Source organism: Scyliorhinus canicula, chromosome 3 (genome assembly GCF_902713615.1).
Source record: "Scyliorhinus canicula chromosome 3, sScyCan1.1, whole genome shotgun sequence".
NCBI classification, from domain to species: Eukaryota; Metazoa; Chordata; class Chondrichthyes; order Carcharhiniformes; family Scyliorhinidae; genus Scyliorhinus; species Scyliorhinus canicula.
In genome coordinates this window covers 248,663,516-248,680,658 of record NC_052148.1, presented here as the reverse complement: position 1 = coordinate 248,680,658, position 17,143 = coordinate 248,663,516, and the positions used below count along the sequence as shown (strand labels likewise).

Genomic DNA, 17,143 nt, shown 5'->3' with positions numbered 1-17,143 from the left:
GGTGGATTTGCCATGCTGTATGCCCCTTAGTGTCCAAAGATGTGCAGTTAACTGGGGACACAGGGATGGGTCAGGGGCGTGTGCCTATGTAGGGTGCCCTCTCAGAGGGTCGGTGCTGACTCCATGGGCTGAATGGCCTCCTTTTGCACTGTAGGGGTTCTATGGATGTGGCCTTCCCAGCTTCTTTGCGTCCCATGGTGCAAATTACCCCGGCTTTAAAGAATTTCTAAGTGTGTGTGTGGATTGTGATATGGATCCTGCTGATCCACCCAGCGGGAATAACATCTCATTTCCGACTGGAGACCACACTTAGAAATTGTTTGGGAGAATTGTGTCCAGTGTAATATTTTCATTTCTGAGCGAGCTTACATTATTGAATCAATAGCCTTATTCAAACTTGACAATTATTCTGGAATCAGCACTGTCAGATTGTACAGTCACGACTGTGTATATAAAGGCAAAGACTTAATCAAGTCTTTAATATTTTGCAGCAAGAAAATGGTTCATATGGGGTGGCACAGTGGTTAGCACTGCTGCCTCACAGCGCCAGTGACTCAGGTTCAATTCCGACCTTGGGTGGCTGTCTGTGGAGTTTGCACTTTATACCGTGTCTGCGTGGGTTTCCTCCGAGTGCTCCCCGGTTGCCTCCCACAGTCCAAAGATGTGCAGGTTAGGTGGAATGGCCATGCTAAATTGCCCCTTAGTGTCCAAAGGGATATTGGGATCAGGCAGGCGGAGTGGGCCAGGTAGGGTGTTCGTTCACAGGGTAGGTGCGGACTTAATGCGTTGAATAGCCTCCTTCTGCACTGTAGGAAGTCTATGGTCCTGTGTGCATAGTTAACCAGCATAATATTTTAGCTGTTATAGATTTAAAGCTATCATGCCCTTATAACATTAGCCTCTGAAGGTATAATTTTCACCACTCCCCCCCATCTCTTTACACAGCAAAGAATAATCATCAAAGTATTAATTTACTAGGGATGACATTAGAATGCTGACTTGGGAGATATTCGTTGCTCGACAATTTAGCGGGGGCCTGGGGGTGGGGTGGGGTGGGGTAGAGGTGGTATGGAAGACTTATGATGGGAATCCCAGAAGTCTCTGTTTCCCACATGCTGTGGAGTTTTAACTCCCCATTGTTTCTCTTTGATAGGGTTCTCCACCCAGATTTCAGCCTGATTGATAGGTTTGGCTGCCAGGGTGGACTCTTAATTAGGCCAAAGGAGCAAGTAAGTCCGACCTCCAACCTGGAGCCCACACCCACAAGCTAGATGGGGGCGGCTGGGTGCAGGAAGTTCCAATTCTGAATGGTCCTTTCTGAGAAGTTTCTTATTGGGGATAACACTTGCATTGACTGGATACATCCGCCACTCCTCCTGACCCATAAGTAGTGCTGTAAGTGCTCTTCCCTTCTCCCTGAATCTGTTGCTTCCTCTCTGCAGCTGCCAGGTTTCCCATGGCTTGAGGAACCTGGCCATTAATTGCTGAACCAGAAAGATAGGTTAAAACAGAAGCTGAGAGGCAAATAGTTAAATTGCTAATCTGCTTCCTTCTTTTTTAACCATGGTATTAATGAAACACTGTGATCATTATGGATCGCAAACATTTTCCTCATGCTATTGAACTCAAAGATAATGAAATACCTTTTGCACTGGCTACCGGTTGTAGAATGTGAAATACTATAACAAAATGATTGAACAATAGATTTGTCGGACCAACTCTTTGGGGGAGCCTTTGCAAACACCTGTCTTTCTCCATGTCCCTCTTTTCCTTAAAATGGATCATTTTGACCCAGCTTCTAAATTTTCCTCCTTTGGTTCAACATCTATGTTTATTACTCCCTCACAATTCTGCAAAGCACCTTGTGTTGTTGTTTTTTAATATGTTAAATGCTCTATAATCAGTGAAATTGCCATTTAAATTCCTGGACAAATGCTGACTTTTCTGGAAACCAAAAAAAATCTGTGAATTACTTTGTGAATGTGCGGAAACACTATGCCCTCAAGACAATGGGTAATAGTTATTAGACAATTTAAATGTATCCTCGGCAACCAACAGCTCACTTGTGCTGATTAAGACACAACTGAGCCCTTTAGGAGGGATTTATTTGAGCAACATAAGCAGGAAGATATGTTTACACATTGGCCCGGTTTTTACGATAATAAAAAATGGGGAAACTATCAGCTCTCATGGTTAATAAAGAGTAAATCAGACAGCAACTTCGAGAGTCTACACATGTGCAGTTAAGTATTGAAGTCAGGGAGTTGCTGCCCAAGTCATTCGACTCTTCCGGGAGCATTACTCTCTTACCAAGAGACACCTAACACATAGAAAGGTGTAAAATTGCTTTCGATAACATGATCAACGCTCAATACATTTACCGGGCAACTTATACTTGCTGTTTCTTGTGGGTACAGCATTCATTGGGGCAGGCTTTTCGAGTTTGGGGAGGATATCCAAAGCCACAATCATTAATCATCTACAAAGACAAGGGCAGCATATACTTGTGGATACCAGCACTTGGAGGTTCCCCTCCAAGTCACTCACCACCCTGACTTGGAAATATATCGCTGTTCCTTCACTGTGGCTGGGTCAAACTCCTGGAACTCCCTCCCTAACAGCACTGTGCACCTCAGGGACTGCAGCGGTTCAAGAAGGCAACTCACCACCACCTTCTCAAGGGAAACTAGTGGTGGGCAATAAATGCAAGCCTAGCCAGCGACGCCCATGTCCGGCAAATTAATTTTATAGTCAGGGTTCCTTGTTTTAGCTCCACATTGTGTGTTTCTTTCATGCAGGTTCTCCACCTAATTGACCTGTTTGGCTATTTGTTGGTGAAGAAGGTTTCGGAAAGGAGCGCAGCTGAGGATCAGGTAAGGGATGTGGGTGTTGTGATAGGAGATTGTGCTGGTGTGGAGGTAAGACTGAAGGTTGGTAATAGTGCAAGGTTGGGACTGGGGTCAGAGTAGATGCCAATAATGTCAGAAAAGCTTAATGGATGCCAGTGAGATCGGGGAACCGCGTGTTGGTCAGAGATAGGAATTCAGCAAGACATTGGAGAGATAAGGGGAAGCAATGCTGGAGCGTTTAAGATCACGGAGGAGATCAGTGAGCAGTGTCGGGGTGTCAGTGGTCAAGGAGATGTCAGAGATGAGCGGTGGGAGTGCGTTAAGAAAGTCGCTTGTTTGGCCAGGGAGAAGCACTCCTGCTCTTCCTGTCCTACAAGCTGTGCTGTAAGATTACTCACCTGATTAATCCAGCCCTTCTCGCTTTTGGTTCAGCTGCCGGATTTTTTTAAGGCTGAGCGAACCTGACCATTGTGGGTTAAACTTGGAAAATCTCTAAAATTTATAGGCCCAAAAAATGTTCCAATAAGCAGCCCACCACCTGCAAGTGGATTAATTGCAAACCCTCTTCTCTATCTCCATTAAAACAGGACTGGGGCAGATTTAAGGTGGGGGGAAGTTACCATTTCAGGTTTTTAACATTTCCTTCCCAAGAAAAACACTGTCTGCTTCAATCAGGATTAATCGATCTGAATTATTCATGAGATGTACGGCTGCTTCTGTTGATCACGCAGGTATCAGATCCTGTGGTGGGCATAGCATTGTTTTGGATTTCTAATTACAAAACTCCATACAATGGACTGGATTCTCTGTCTCGCGATTCCAGAAACGCGAATCTTTATTGGACGGCAAATTGTGCATCCTGCAAAAATTGAGGTTTGTGCCTGATGCCAATTCAGGCACCATGTTCCGGTCCCTCCCTGGGGGAAGAAAACAAGGTTTGCGCCATGCGTCAGCGGGCGCAGGCAAAACCGAAATTTGCATTAATTTAAATGTACTTACCGGGTGTAAATGCACTTACTGGGTTGGATCCAATATGCTCTGTCATTCCGCGATGTTCTGCCCCTCCCAGGGAAATTGGTGGCTGCAGTGAGTGTGTGGTAAGTGCAGCGTTTAAAAACATCCCCAGCTGTCAGGCGCTAACTCTGGCCCCAGCTGTTAGAACACCCGTTGGACCGGGAATTGCTCTGAATTCGCACCAACAGCGTGCTGGTCAATTTGCATGTCCTGACTCTCTTAGTGCTCCCAATAGGAAAGCAAACCACACTCAATTCCATCCCGGTGCCAACACTTAGCCCACCAATTGACGATTCCTGCCCAATGTGTGTGGACAAGTAACAAACTACTGGTGGAGATTTGTTCACTACAGATTGAAAATTTTGAGCCAATAAAATAAAACAAATATTCTAAAGCAGATCTTGTGTAAATAATAAAACAGGATTTGATCATTTCCACATTGTCTAATACATTTGGTGGAAATTGAAGGGCACAGATAGCAAGAGGATGTCCTTTTTGTGTCCAGGTCTCAGGTTAATTATGTGTACATCGTGCCACAATGAGGCTTGTTCAGTTGGAGGAAAACAGGGGAAGAAAGTACATTATAATGGTAAATGATTTTACCTCATTCACGATTCTAATTAGGGTGTGGAACTGTCCTTCGCCAATCTCAGAGTAAGTGCAGATTGCCTTAGGATATCATTTAAACAGTAATAGATGTGAATGAGATCTGTCTTGCCAAATTTAGGACACCTTAAATGACTAACGAAGGAGATAAAAAGTTGAGTCTGTCAATCTTCCTGTCAATGCTCAACTTCACAAGAATGGAGACATGTTCATTTACTTCAGTAAATTCTATATACTCTATCTTAAGCAATATTCATCTTTGCAAGATAGCGCTGTGGGGGAGGGAGAGGAAAGTAGGTCATTTAGTTATCAAATACAAGGACTAGATTATAAATTGGGACTTGCCTATGAAAAAGAGCTTAACGTAGGCAGTTTAAGATCAATGTCAGAATTTGCAGCTAGCAGTGTGGATAGACAGGTCAACATTTTCTGTTTGGGTATAATTAGGAGCTGATCAGGTCTGACCTTAGTTTCAGGTTCACTCTGCAATTATCCTTGCTCTGTCCTCTAACCCCTATTGCACCAAGTAGCATTCTTCGTCAAGAAATCGGGTGGGCACCCTGCTTCTCATGTCACTTTACTCATTACCTGCCATAGCATGCCCTTGGATAACTTACCTGCTTCCCTTCCCTTCTCTTTTCCTTTTCCAGACAGGCTGGCCAAGATCAATAGCTTATGCTTTGGGGAAGCAGAAACTTGTGCAAATTAATGATATAAATTCATATACCTTGTTACTGTGCAGCCAAACTGCCTTGGGATCTCTTGGTTTGATTTTACTTTAGCTGATTATTTAAATTCAGACCAGTTCTCTGTTTCCTAATCAATGGTTCTGTACAAAATTATTCCAAAAATGCAGTTATAATTTTACATTATTTCCAGTGTCAGCCATGTTGGTAGAATGGGAACACTGCCACCAGTAGGTTCCCCCTCCAAGCCACACACCATTTTGACTCAGAACTATGTCACCGGCCCTTAATTGTCACTGGAACTCCCTTCCTAACATCACTGTGAGTGTACCAAGTGGATCAAAAGGGTAGCTCACCACCATCTTCTGAAGGGCAATTGGGGATGGGGACCACATGCTGGACTTGTCAGTGATACCTACCTCCCATGAAAGAATAAATAATAAAAACAATGTTCCCTTCTGAGTCAAAAGGTTATGGGTTCAAGTTCCATTCAGGAACTTTGAGCAGTCTTTGAGCATCAAAATCAAAGCTAACGTTCCAGTGGAGTTCGGAGGGAGTGCTGCATAGTCAGAGTTGCCACCTTTAAATGAGACGTTACATTGTGATTCCCTAAAAGACCCCATGGCGCAATTTCGAAGAAGAGCTGGGGATCACCAGTGTTCTGACCTATTATCCCTCGATTTACATCACAAAAGTCAGAATATCTCTTCATTATTAGATTCCTGTTTATGGGTGCTTCTTGTGTACAAATTGGTTGTTGGGTTTTATATACTCCAACGCTGACTACACTTCATATAAAAAAAGTACCTAATTGACTGGTGGTCAGGAAAGGTGAGATATTAATGGGAATCTTTCTTTACCTTTGATATATTTATCTCTTTATTTTTGCCTAATTGGGTCCACCAACATGAGAAATTCTGCCACACCACTTTCTCTCTGGCATGTATTCTGAAGCTCTGTACTCTGTGTGGGCACCTCTACCAGCATGAAGTGTTCCATCTAATGATCCCTGCTGTCAGCACTCACTGTTAATGGAAAGGAAAATGCACAAATAAGGGCCTTTTGTAAAACATCTACACTGGAAATTTCTTTAGGAATTCGCTTGATTGACTGCTGAGATTTAGAATAAAGAACAAAACGGCACAGGAACAGGCCCTTCAACCACTCTTGGCCAAAACCCTCAGCACTTCCTTGTGCCGTATCCATCTATACCCATCCTATACATGTATTTGTCGAGATGCCTTTTGAACGCTGTTAAATGTATCTGCTTCCACAACCTCCCCTTTCTACGCATTCCAAACACTCACCACCCTCTGTGTAAGAAACCTATGTTGCACGTCTTCTCTAAACTTTGCCCCATGGGCCTTAAATCTATGCCCCCTGGTGACTGACCCCTCCACCCTGGGAAAGAGTGCCTGCCCATCCACTCGTTCCATACCCCTCATAATCTTGTGGACCTCTATCAGGTCAACCCTCAATCTTCGTTGTTCTAATTTAAACAGTCCAAGCCTATTCAGCCTCCCCGCATAGCTGACACCTCCAGACCAGGCAACATCCTGGTAAACTTCCTTTGCACCCTCTCCAAAGCCTCCACACCCTTCTGGAATCCTTAGGCAGAAGATTTTCTAGTTATGCTTTCATCTGATGTTTCATCCAATGTTTCCACCGATCCTACGCCCAAGTTATAGTAGTTAATTGGGAGAACCTCTGAGGAAATTCTCTGTGCTAATTTCCTGCTGTTACAGCCACTGGACATAAGCTTTGAGTATTTTCCAAAGAGAAGTCAATAATAAGTCTCTCTCCATAAAGTTCTGACCACCATCCAGCGATAGAGATTCTGTGTCGTACAATTAAAATATGTTTGGGTAAAAATTATGTCTAAACTGTTCATACTCATTACCACTCACCAAAAGGCAAATTGTTGATTATTTTGTAAAACTTCTCCGTATCTAAAATCTCTTCATACATTCGGTCTCAGTTCGGCCAAGCATTTATGATCAGAGTACTCCACTGACAGAAGAGCATTAAATATCTTATGGGAATACATAAACCTATTTCAATTGTGATTAATTACTGCATGGGGACTACAAGGACACATTGGCCTGGAATTTGCAGAAACAAATGAACAACGCCAGCTGTTCTCTATATTTGCAGTCGTCCACAGACATTCTGTAAGGTCCTTGCTCTAAAACTTGCAATAATTTAAGAGCCAAAAGAGCATAACCTCCTCTGCAGAGGAATCTTGTGACAGGGCAATCAATAGTGCATCGGAAGCAATCAGAATGTTTTCTGTGACACGCACAGGGGAGAAGTTAAATCCTCTAAACTGAGAGGGTTAATTTAGAGGGGAAGGACATGGCGGGGGGGGGGGGGGGGGGGGGGGAATCTCTGCCTGCGTTGGGCTCTCGCTTGCATGCAATGCGGCCGGTGACTGCCGGGAAAGCCCTATAGCAAGCCTCCAGACAGCCTCCGCACCTCGCGGGATTCTCTGTGCCCTGTGAGATGTCGGAGTTGGAACCCCTCCCCAAATGGACATGACCAAATGATGCTCGCGGAAGTCGGTCGTAAACCTATTTATGACCTACCTGCACCAGGATCCACTGGCCTCCCACAGCTGGTTGCCGATCAATGCTGGCCCAAGCAAACGTGGATCAGGTGGAACGGCACCTGGGTGGGGGTCTCCCGGGCCACCGGAGACCCCAGGGTGGTTAGAGTAAGTGCTGTGTGGCTGCCTCCCCCTCCCCCTTAAACGTGGACAACTTGGCACTGCCCGGCTGGCATCTTTGCGCTGCCAAGAGGCCAATGGCACTTCCAAGCCAGCAGGAGCACTGCCTGGGTGCCAGGGTGGCAGTGCAACAGTGCTCAGGTGCCAGGGTTTCACTGCCAAGTGCCAGGGGGCCGAGGGGGGTGCCTTGCGCATGAAATGAGAGTGGAGGGTGGGGTTCGAAGGGTAGAAGAGTGCAGGGCACGTGAGTAGGGGCCTCCGGGAGGTTGGGGGGGTGATGGGTGGAGGTGCTGGATGGGAGGGGCTGCTGTAAGGGGGCTTGGGAGGGCCTGAAGGGGGGGACCACCAGGGATCCCATAGTGGGGTACCCTCATTTGGGGAATGTGGGTAGTGCCCATGTGTGTGGGGATAACATTGCCCATAGGTGGAGGGTGGGGGAACTCACAAGATCACTTAGAGATCAGGGCACCATTTCAAATGGCAGCCCGGTCTCTGCATTCAGCTCCCCAGAGCTAAAAAGAGAAATTAAGTGTGGCCTAAACTGGTGCCAAACTACCCAGGGCCCAAATAAGTGACAAAGTGTCATTGAATAGCGGTGGGGAACTCATCGGCAGAGGCAGCGGGAAACTCCATGACAAACACGCCACATATTAATTTTGAATATGTTTGGGTGAATAATAATAATAATCTTTATTGTCACAAGCAGGCAGACATTAACACTGCAATGGAGTAACTGTGAAAAGCCCCTAATCACCACACTCTGGGCCTGTTCGGGTACACAGAGGGAGAATTCAGAATGTCAAATTCACCGAACATTACGGGCTGTATTCTCTGATTTTGAGACGAAGTGCTGACGCCGGCGTGGGAATGGTAGTGTTTTACGGCTGAACAGGCGCTGAGGATGCGGCTGGAGAATTGCCGGGTCCATGGCCACGCTTGAGCATGGTGTCGGCCGTGCGCAGACACAGCCTGTCAAATAGTGACCCTCTTTGGCCAGGCCCCGGACCACCCACCACAAGTACCTCAGCCCCCGCCAAAGCTCCCCCGCACGCGGATCGGCTCCCCCCCTCCCGACTGTGGCGGCGCTGGACTTAGCCCGCAGCCGCCATGCCAAGTTCCCGGAAAAAAATACCGCAGGCGACCGACGCCGTAGGGAACTTGGCCCATTGGAGGAAGATCATTGGGGGGAGAGCCTCAGGTAACATCCTGAGGCCATCCCGATGGCGTGAGTACGCCGTTTTGAAGGGGGCGGCGCCACCACCGATTTCGGCGCCAACAATGATTTTCTGGCCGATCGCCAAACGCGATTTCGGTGTCGGAGACCGGAGAATCCTTCACTACGTCTTTTGGGACTTATGGGAGGAAACCGGAGCACCCAGAGGAAACCCACGCAGACACAGGGAAAAAGGGCAGACTCTTCACAGACAGTGACCCAAGCCGGGAATCAAACCTGGGAACCTGGTGCTGTGAAGCAACAGTGCCAACTATTGTGCTACCGTGCCGTCCAATCGAATTGGGGCCATAGAAATGTATTAAACATGGAAAATATGACCAGCAGTAGGTCATTTAGCCCATCGAGCCTGCTATGTCATTCATTATTATCATGACTGAACATCCGACTCAGTAACCTGGGGCGGGATTCTCCGACCCCCCGCCGGGTCGGAGAATCGCCGGTGGGCGGCATAAATCTCCGCGCCTGCTGGTGTACCGGTCCGGAATGGCCGCGTGGAGCTGAACCCCCTATGCATGCGCTAGGTTGATGCCAGCACACACTGACATTCCCGCGCGTGCGCCAACTCGCGCCGGCCAGCGGAGGCCCTTCGGCACTGGTTGGCGTGGCGCCAAGCCCCTTCCGTGGTGGCCGACGCAGCGCAAACCATTCAGCCGCCGGCCTAGATTAAATATGGAAAATAGATGCAGAGGATTCCTCACCTTTGGGCCGGCCTGACGCCAGAGTGGTTTACGTCACTCCTTCCTGCCGGAGGTGCCCGCCCCACCAGTTTCCGAAGAATCTTTCCCCAGTTCCTGCTTTCCCCCACACAAAACCTTTGATCGCTTTAGCCCCAAGTGCTATATCGATCTTCTTCTTGAAAACACAGCCTCAACTGATTTCCATGGTGGCGAATTCCACAGGCTCATCACTCTCTAGGTGAAGACATTTCTCTTCATCGCAGTCCTAAATGGTCTACCCTGTATTCTTAGATTGCAACCCTTTGTTCTGTACTCACCCACTATTGGGAACACCCTGACTGGTGTCTGGTGATCGAAAATACACTGGATGAGCTTAATACTGGACTTACCTCTCGGAGGGAAGTAAGAGACTGCTGTGTTCTCTGATTCACAGAGACATGGCTCACCCCTGCCTCACCAGACTGTGCCATACAACCTGAAGGCTTTTCAATACACCGGATGGACCGCCGGCGTCATCGGGCAAAGCGAAGAGTGGAGGAGTTTGCCTCCTGGTGCTCGGATGAGGTGATCCTGGCGAACTTCTGCTCCCTGGACCCGGAAAACCTGACTGTGAAGTGCCACCCGTACTCCCTTCCATGGGAGTTCATGTCAGCCATTATCACCATGGTCTCTTTCCCACCCAAGCTGGCAGTGGGCAGCACGGTAGCACATGGGCAGCACGGTAGCACATGGGCAGTACAGCAAAGTGGGTAGCACTGTTGCTTCATAGCTCCAGGGTTCCAAAGAAGAACCAGGCACACATGAAAATAAACAAATCCAAAACCAAATCCTGTTAGAATGTTATAGGTTTCTATAACCTCACATGTCCACATATCTACCCTGGGCCTGTTGCAATGCGCCAGAGAAACACATTGCAAACTGAAGGAGCAGCACCTTATCGGCTGATTAGGCACGGACTCAATATTGATTTCAATAACTTTAGACTGTGACTTTTCTCCTACATCTTTACCACTTTTTAATATACCAAACTATTTTAGTTCATATAATAATACCCTCCCCCCTACCCCACTGGCCATCTGTCACTTGTTCTTAGGTTTTGCTGCATCTTTGTTGTAATCTCTCCCAGCACCCATGAATCAATGTTCCAGATGTTCCTCTTCTCTTCCACATTTTTCCCTCTCATTAGTTCTGAAGAGGGGTCATGCAGACTCAGATTTCCTGCTCTATTGGGCAGAGCATTGTTAGCAAAGATAAGGCTTAACTGGGGAGCAGTAAATCATCGTTTTTATTCAAGAGCAATTTGCAACAACTTTCAATGGAATGTGGGAAGATGTTCAAAGGTTTGGTAGGTTCTATGACTGGAGCTGAGGTACATCTAGAAATCAAGCCGGACAGCACACCCAAATGTCTCAAAGCTAAAACCGTACCATAAGCAATCGGATAAAAAGCTGAAGAAGAACTCGAAAAACTAGTACGAGTGTAATCATTGAACTTGTTCCTACTAGTAATTGGACAACACCAGTTGTTCCCGTATTGAACCATAATGGCTCAGTGACAATTTGTGGATATCTTAAAACCAATGTTACCCGAGTATTATATGTAGATCATTATCCACTGCTGCTGATCGAAGACCTGTTTGCTGGACTTTCTGGAGGACAGTATCCATAAAATTGATCTTTCACGGCCATTTCTACAGATGAATGTGATTGCCGAATCACCATTGTGACACACAAAGGTCTGTTTAGTTACAGGAGACTTAATTTAAGAATAACATCTGCTCTTGCTCTTTTACAAAGATCCATGGATCAAATTCTAAGTGCGCTGAATGGAGTGCAATGTTATTTAGTTGGCATACTCATTACTGATTCAAGTAAAAGGAATACTTGGAAAATTTGGAAGCTACCCTGAAACAATTATTGAGCCACAATCTGAGAATTAAAAAGGAAACGTATGACTTTTAAAAGTAGTCCATAAATTACCTTGGTCATATCATCAACAAAGATGGCTTACACAAGGAGACAAAGCAATCTTTGAAGCACCACATCCTCAAAATGTGACACAAGAGGGGGCAGCATGGTGGTGCAGACAGATACTAGACAGATACTTTCATAGAATTTCCAGTGCAGAAGGAGGCCATTCGGCCCATCGAGTCTGCACCAGCTCTTGGAAAGAGCACCCTACTTAAGCTCACACCTCCACCCTATCCCCGTAACCCAGTAACACCGGCTAACCTTTTTGGACACTAAGGGCAATTTATCATGGCCAGTCCACCTAACCTGCACATCTTTGGGCTGTGGGAGGAAACCGGAGCACCCGGAGGAAACCCACGCACACACGGGGAGGATGTGCAGACTCCACACAGACAGAGACCCAAGCTGGGAATTGAACCTGGGACCCTGGAGTTGTGAGTCAACTGTGTTAACCACCGTACTACCATGCTGCCCTCTGACGTAAGTCTCAGGAAATAATATTTACAGAAAGGAATGAGGTCACGAGTAAACAAGTTGCAGAATGATGAATTCAACCAAAAAGGAATAGACGTCCACCACAAAGACTGCCTTATTGAATTGTATATATGGATAGAAATAAAGCATAAGTGGATCTGTTGCATAAGCGTTAATCATTGTCATTGCACTAATGAAGTAAATGAGGAGGGGTGTTATGTATCAGAGAATCACTGCTGGTAAAGCGTCACGTGATGTATAGTGACATCAGCAAAAGGTTAGCATGGACTTTGCAGTTCTTCTTCTGAGGTTGTAAGAGCAACACCTCTTAATAAAACTTTCATCGGGAATTCTCCGGCCGTTGGGATTCTCTTCTCCCGCAGGTAGCTTAACCCCGCCTGAGGGTTTCCGACGGTTTGGGATGGCTTCAATCTGAAATCCCATTAACAGGTGACGGAATTCTCACTTTCCACTGCCAGCAAAGTGAACGGCTGAGAAATACCCGGCTGGGGAACCGGACAATCCCACCCATCCTGTTTTGAACGAATCCAGAGTGTCGGCACCTCCATAATTTTCTCTTTTCAGCGAACAAAGAAATATAACAGATCCACAACTTTTTGTTCCAGGAAACTGTCTCAAATGCACAATAATTCTGCCAATATGATTTTTGCCATTTACATGAAGATTAAAGTCACTCATGATTAATATACTGCCTTTTTTACATGCCCTCATTATTTCCTGATTTATTCTCTGTCCTACATTACAGCTACTATTAGGCATCCTATAGACTATTCCCACCATTACCTTCTTCCCCTTGCTATTACTTACCTCCAACCGTATGGATTCTACATCTCCCGATCCAATTACATCTCTTGCTATTGTGCATATTCCATATCGTACATACAAAGCTACCCCACCACCTTTCCTTCCTGCCTGTCCTTACAAACAAGTCATATGTGCCTGAATATTTAGTTCCCAGTTTTGATTTCCTTGTAATCACGGCTGGGATTCTCAAACCCAGCGGTTGAATACGGCTTCCCCATTCTCCGGCGGCATTTTTTGGGCGTTGGCAGTATCGCCGCAACGCCGGTCGCGGGCGGTTGACAGCGCTCCCCCCGGCGATTCTCTGGGCCCCGATGGGCCGAGTGGCCGACAAGTTTGGCCAAGGCCCGCCGGCGTGGATTACTCACCTCCCACACGGCGGGACCTGGAAGGTGAGTGTGCGGGGGGTGATCCGTGGGTAGCGAGCCTGGCCAAAGGGGGTCACTATTTGGCAGGCTGTGTCCACTTGCAGCCGGCGCTATGTTGCACGCCGCAGCCACTGTAGGCCACCGCCGTGCACATGTGCGGCCACTGACCCAGCAATTCTCTGGCCGTATCGGCAGCCTGAGTATCCCTTCTGGACACTTTGAGGAGAAGGCATACCTCGATCGACGTCGAGCTGATCTGTCACCCTCTCATGTAGCCACCCAAAACCTGACCCGTGGAAACTCCAAACGAGTGTAGGTCTGTATGTATCTCTGGCAGAAACTGGGCATTCTCTGAGACAAGGCTTTCCATGGCACCCGCCACACTTCCTATAGAGACTTCACTGCACACACAAGTTGAAACCACTTCATTAGACAGCAGTGGTGGACACCTCCACCTTACCTGTCACCTCACCCCTAGTTAGCTGGTACTTGTGCTTCCCTTTTCACCTACCCTGGCTGCTGCTGACTCTGGCCAACTGCGTCGCCACATGCAGATCCCGCCTCTATGAGGCCCTCTACGGTACCTGCAGTAACAAAAACTGAGCTGATGGCGGCAAGTGTCAGATCCAGTGATGGTGTTTTCTCATCATCAGTCTCTCCTTCCTCTCGAAGTTCACACTTTCTCACCACTGTCAGGCCAAGTTGCAAGTCTTAAACATCTGGAAGGAGAAAACACAAGGGTAGTGTTAAATTCAGGAGCAGGGAACGCAAGAAGTGCATAGTTGGCCCATTTGCAGCTTGTAAAAGAAAGAAGTTGTGGGAGAAGGAGGGAGTGTAATGTGAGAACAAGGATTATGGATTACGGTACCGTCACCTTCAATGATTTCAGAAATTTAGTCATGGTCTCTTCCAGTGACTACGGATACTGACTCCTCCATCAGGGTATGGGCATGCCACCATTGCGGTTCGCTCTGGTTATCAGCTGCTGCCTTTGGTTGTATGCCTCTTTGTCCTGAAAGAGAGAGGGAAGAGTTTCAATCAGTGTGCTGCAATTTGATATGCTGATGTAGCTACCATGTTAAACAAGTGTGCAAGCCATGAGATGTGGGCGTGAGGCATGCAGATGTGTGTGAGGGTGAGGTGATTCGATGAATGTTATGCATGAGTAATGAATGACAGAGATTATTGGTGGTTGTGTGATGGGGGTGTTGTGTATTGAGCAGTGTGTGAGATTGGTGGTTCAGGTAGTGGAATGTGGCATTTGTAAATGCATTCACTGACCTTGATCAGTCATGTGAGGTCATTGAACCTCTTTCGGCATTGCATTCAGGTCCTCAGCACTGCATTGTTGATGTTGACCTGCATGGCTACCTGCTCCTATTACCTTGTCATGGTTTTTCTGGAAAGGTTCCTGGCCCCTTGCGAATAGAAGAATCTCTTTTCTATTCTTTTCTACTGTCCATCTCTTGCCTCCAGTGTTTTTTTGGAGAACTTTCCAAAGTCCACCTGAGTCCTCTCATGACTCTTGGCACTTGCTGTGGCTAAGTTCCATCTCTCTTCAAGGAGTAAAGCCAAGCTTGCATTGGTGTTGACTTCTCAGGATTCTAAGGTCCTGCTAGCACCCTGAAATCATTTAAGTGATTAAGGTAGCATGAAGTTTGCCCATTACCCACATCGTGGGCAGCAGATGCACATTGATCTTGCGATTCCCGCCCCTTCTTCAGATGCTGTGGAATTCTGCCCCCATTCGTGACAGAGCAAAGGAGTCAGATTGTGTTCAGTAGGAAGAGGTGGTTGGAGAAACACACTTGGGATTAAAAGGAAAGGCATAAGGGTTAATCTGCCTCTGCCAGGATCTAAGAGGTCACAAGAGGAATTTAAAACTAGAGTTTGACCGTGTGCTGTGGCATGGTATACCAATCTAGTTTAACACGGAAGTCATTAAAAACCACAAGTGCTTTCTCAGAAATTTCATCTCTTTCAAAACATCTTTCATCATAAAGGTTAATATACTCATCAAAAGTTCATACTCATCAAGTTTTCACACAGACTCACCATTTATGAAGTGCGTGGGAGATGTTTATTGACTTGTACACAACCTGTTCCCTGAGATTCTTCCTTAATTATAAACAGACAAGACTGGAATTATCCTTCAAACATAGCAGTCCCTCGGTGTTTTGCTGGCACAACAGGTATTAATGTTGTTTGATTCATTTGGCTTTGATGTTTTCTGAATATGCAAATGAGACAATTATTTAGCAAAACTTTCTTCACCATCAAGGAGCATATTTGTAATTATTAATTTTAACATCAATTGCTTAAATTAGTGTCCAGCAATTAAACATAATTAGTGTGAATCAATATATTTGGAATGTTCATTGCACGTTAACCAGTTTTCTAAAATTTGATGTACAGGAGAGGCCTGCTGATGTATTGAAAGTCGGCCAATTTGAAAATTGCTTTAAATCTCACATTTCATTCATATGTTTCCGTTTGAGGAATTCCCATCTCATTTTCTGAAGATGCAAGTCTAAAATCTGACTGTTTCTTTGCATGAAATTAAAGTAAAGTTGAGATGGGGGATCGCCAGAATTCTGAACCTAATCGAAGAACACTCCGTTTTTTTCTGCCATAAAAGGACAAATTCTGACAGCAGCACTTCATAAATGTTGTGACAGAAATCTGTACGTGTGTCCGAGGGTGGACCTGTCTCTAGACAGTATTGAGGATCTCCATTGAGCCCAAACTTATTAAACATTTTTAGAAACGTGCTCCCACAACAAAAGGACCGATTAAATTCCAGGTCTGTGAGTGTGGAATCGGAAAGGAATCTCGAAAATGTACCTTTATTCTGCTGAGGCGTGTTGCACCACCGTGATGCCTTCCAATCTGGTCATAACCCAGGATTTAGGTGGGATTCATAGTGGATACAGTAAGAAGTCTGACAACACCAGGTTAAAGTCCAAGAGGTTTATTTGGAATCATGAGCTTTCGGAACGCAGCTCCTTCATCAGGCAAACACCGGGTGTTGTAAGACTTCTTACTGTGCCCACCTCAGTCCAACACTGGCATCTCCACATCATTCATAGTGGAGTCAGAGTAGCTGATGTCTTTCCTTATTCATTCATGGGACTAAGCGCTGCAGACTAGACCAGTATTGTCTCTCCCTAGTTGCCCTTGAGAAGGTGCTAATGAATCACCTTCTTGAACTGGGCTGTTCTATTGGGCTGTTTGGGAGGGCGGTACAGGATTCTGACCCAGTAGCAGTGAAGAAACAGTGATATACTTCCACGGCTAGGTGGCGTGAGACTTGGGGGGCAATTGGCCACATTACACTTGCCATAATGCAATGACTAACAGAACTTAAATCATTTTTAAACTTATGATAGCAAATTATTATTTATTTTCTCTCATGTTCGAACAGTGCGGGGGTAGGGGGGACTTTTCCAGTCTTTTTTCTAAGTGTTGTCTCGGGTGGGAAAAGTGGAGGGTAGCGCGACAGCTGCCTTCCGGTTTCCCCGCCATATTTTTAAATACTTTAAGGGAGGAATCTTACCATATATTTTCGAAGTGTCGGTTCTGCGGCTGGATTCTCCGACCCCCCCCCGCCGGGTTGGAGAATCGGCGGGGGGGGGAGGGGCGGTGTGAATCCCGCCTCCGCCGTCTCCCGAAGTCTCTGGCACAAGAAATTCGGCGGGGGCAGGCCGCACTAGTCGGC

The 17,143-nt window shown here is 46.4% G+C and overlaps 1 long non-coding RNA gene across 2 annotated transcripts in view; it reads right to left on the bottom strand.

The window, feature by feature from the left end:
- Positions 1 to 4,167, bottom strand: part of LOC119963770 — a 124,524-nt gene extending 120,357 nt beyond the window's left edge. For both annotated transcript variants that reach the window (XR_005460165.1, XR_005460164.1), the window contains exon 1: positions 3,849 to 4,167. This is a non-coding gene — a long non-coding RNA (uncharacterized LOC119963770). The remainder of the gene's footprint in view (positions 1 to 3,848) is intronic.
- Positions 4,168 to 17,143: the final 12,976 nt, after the last annotated feature.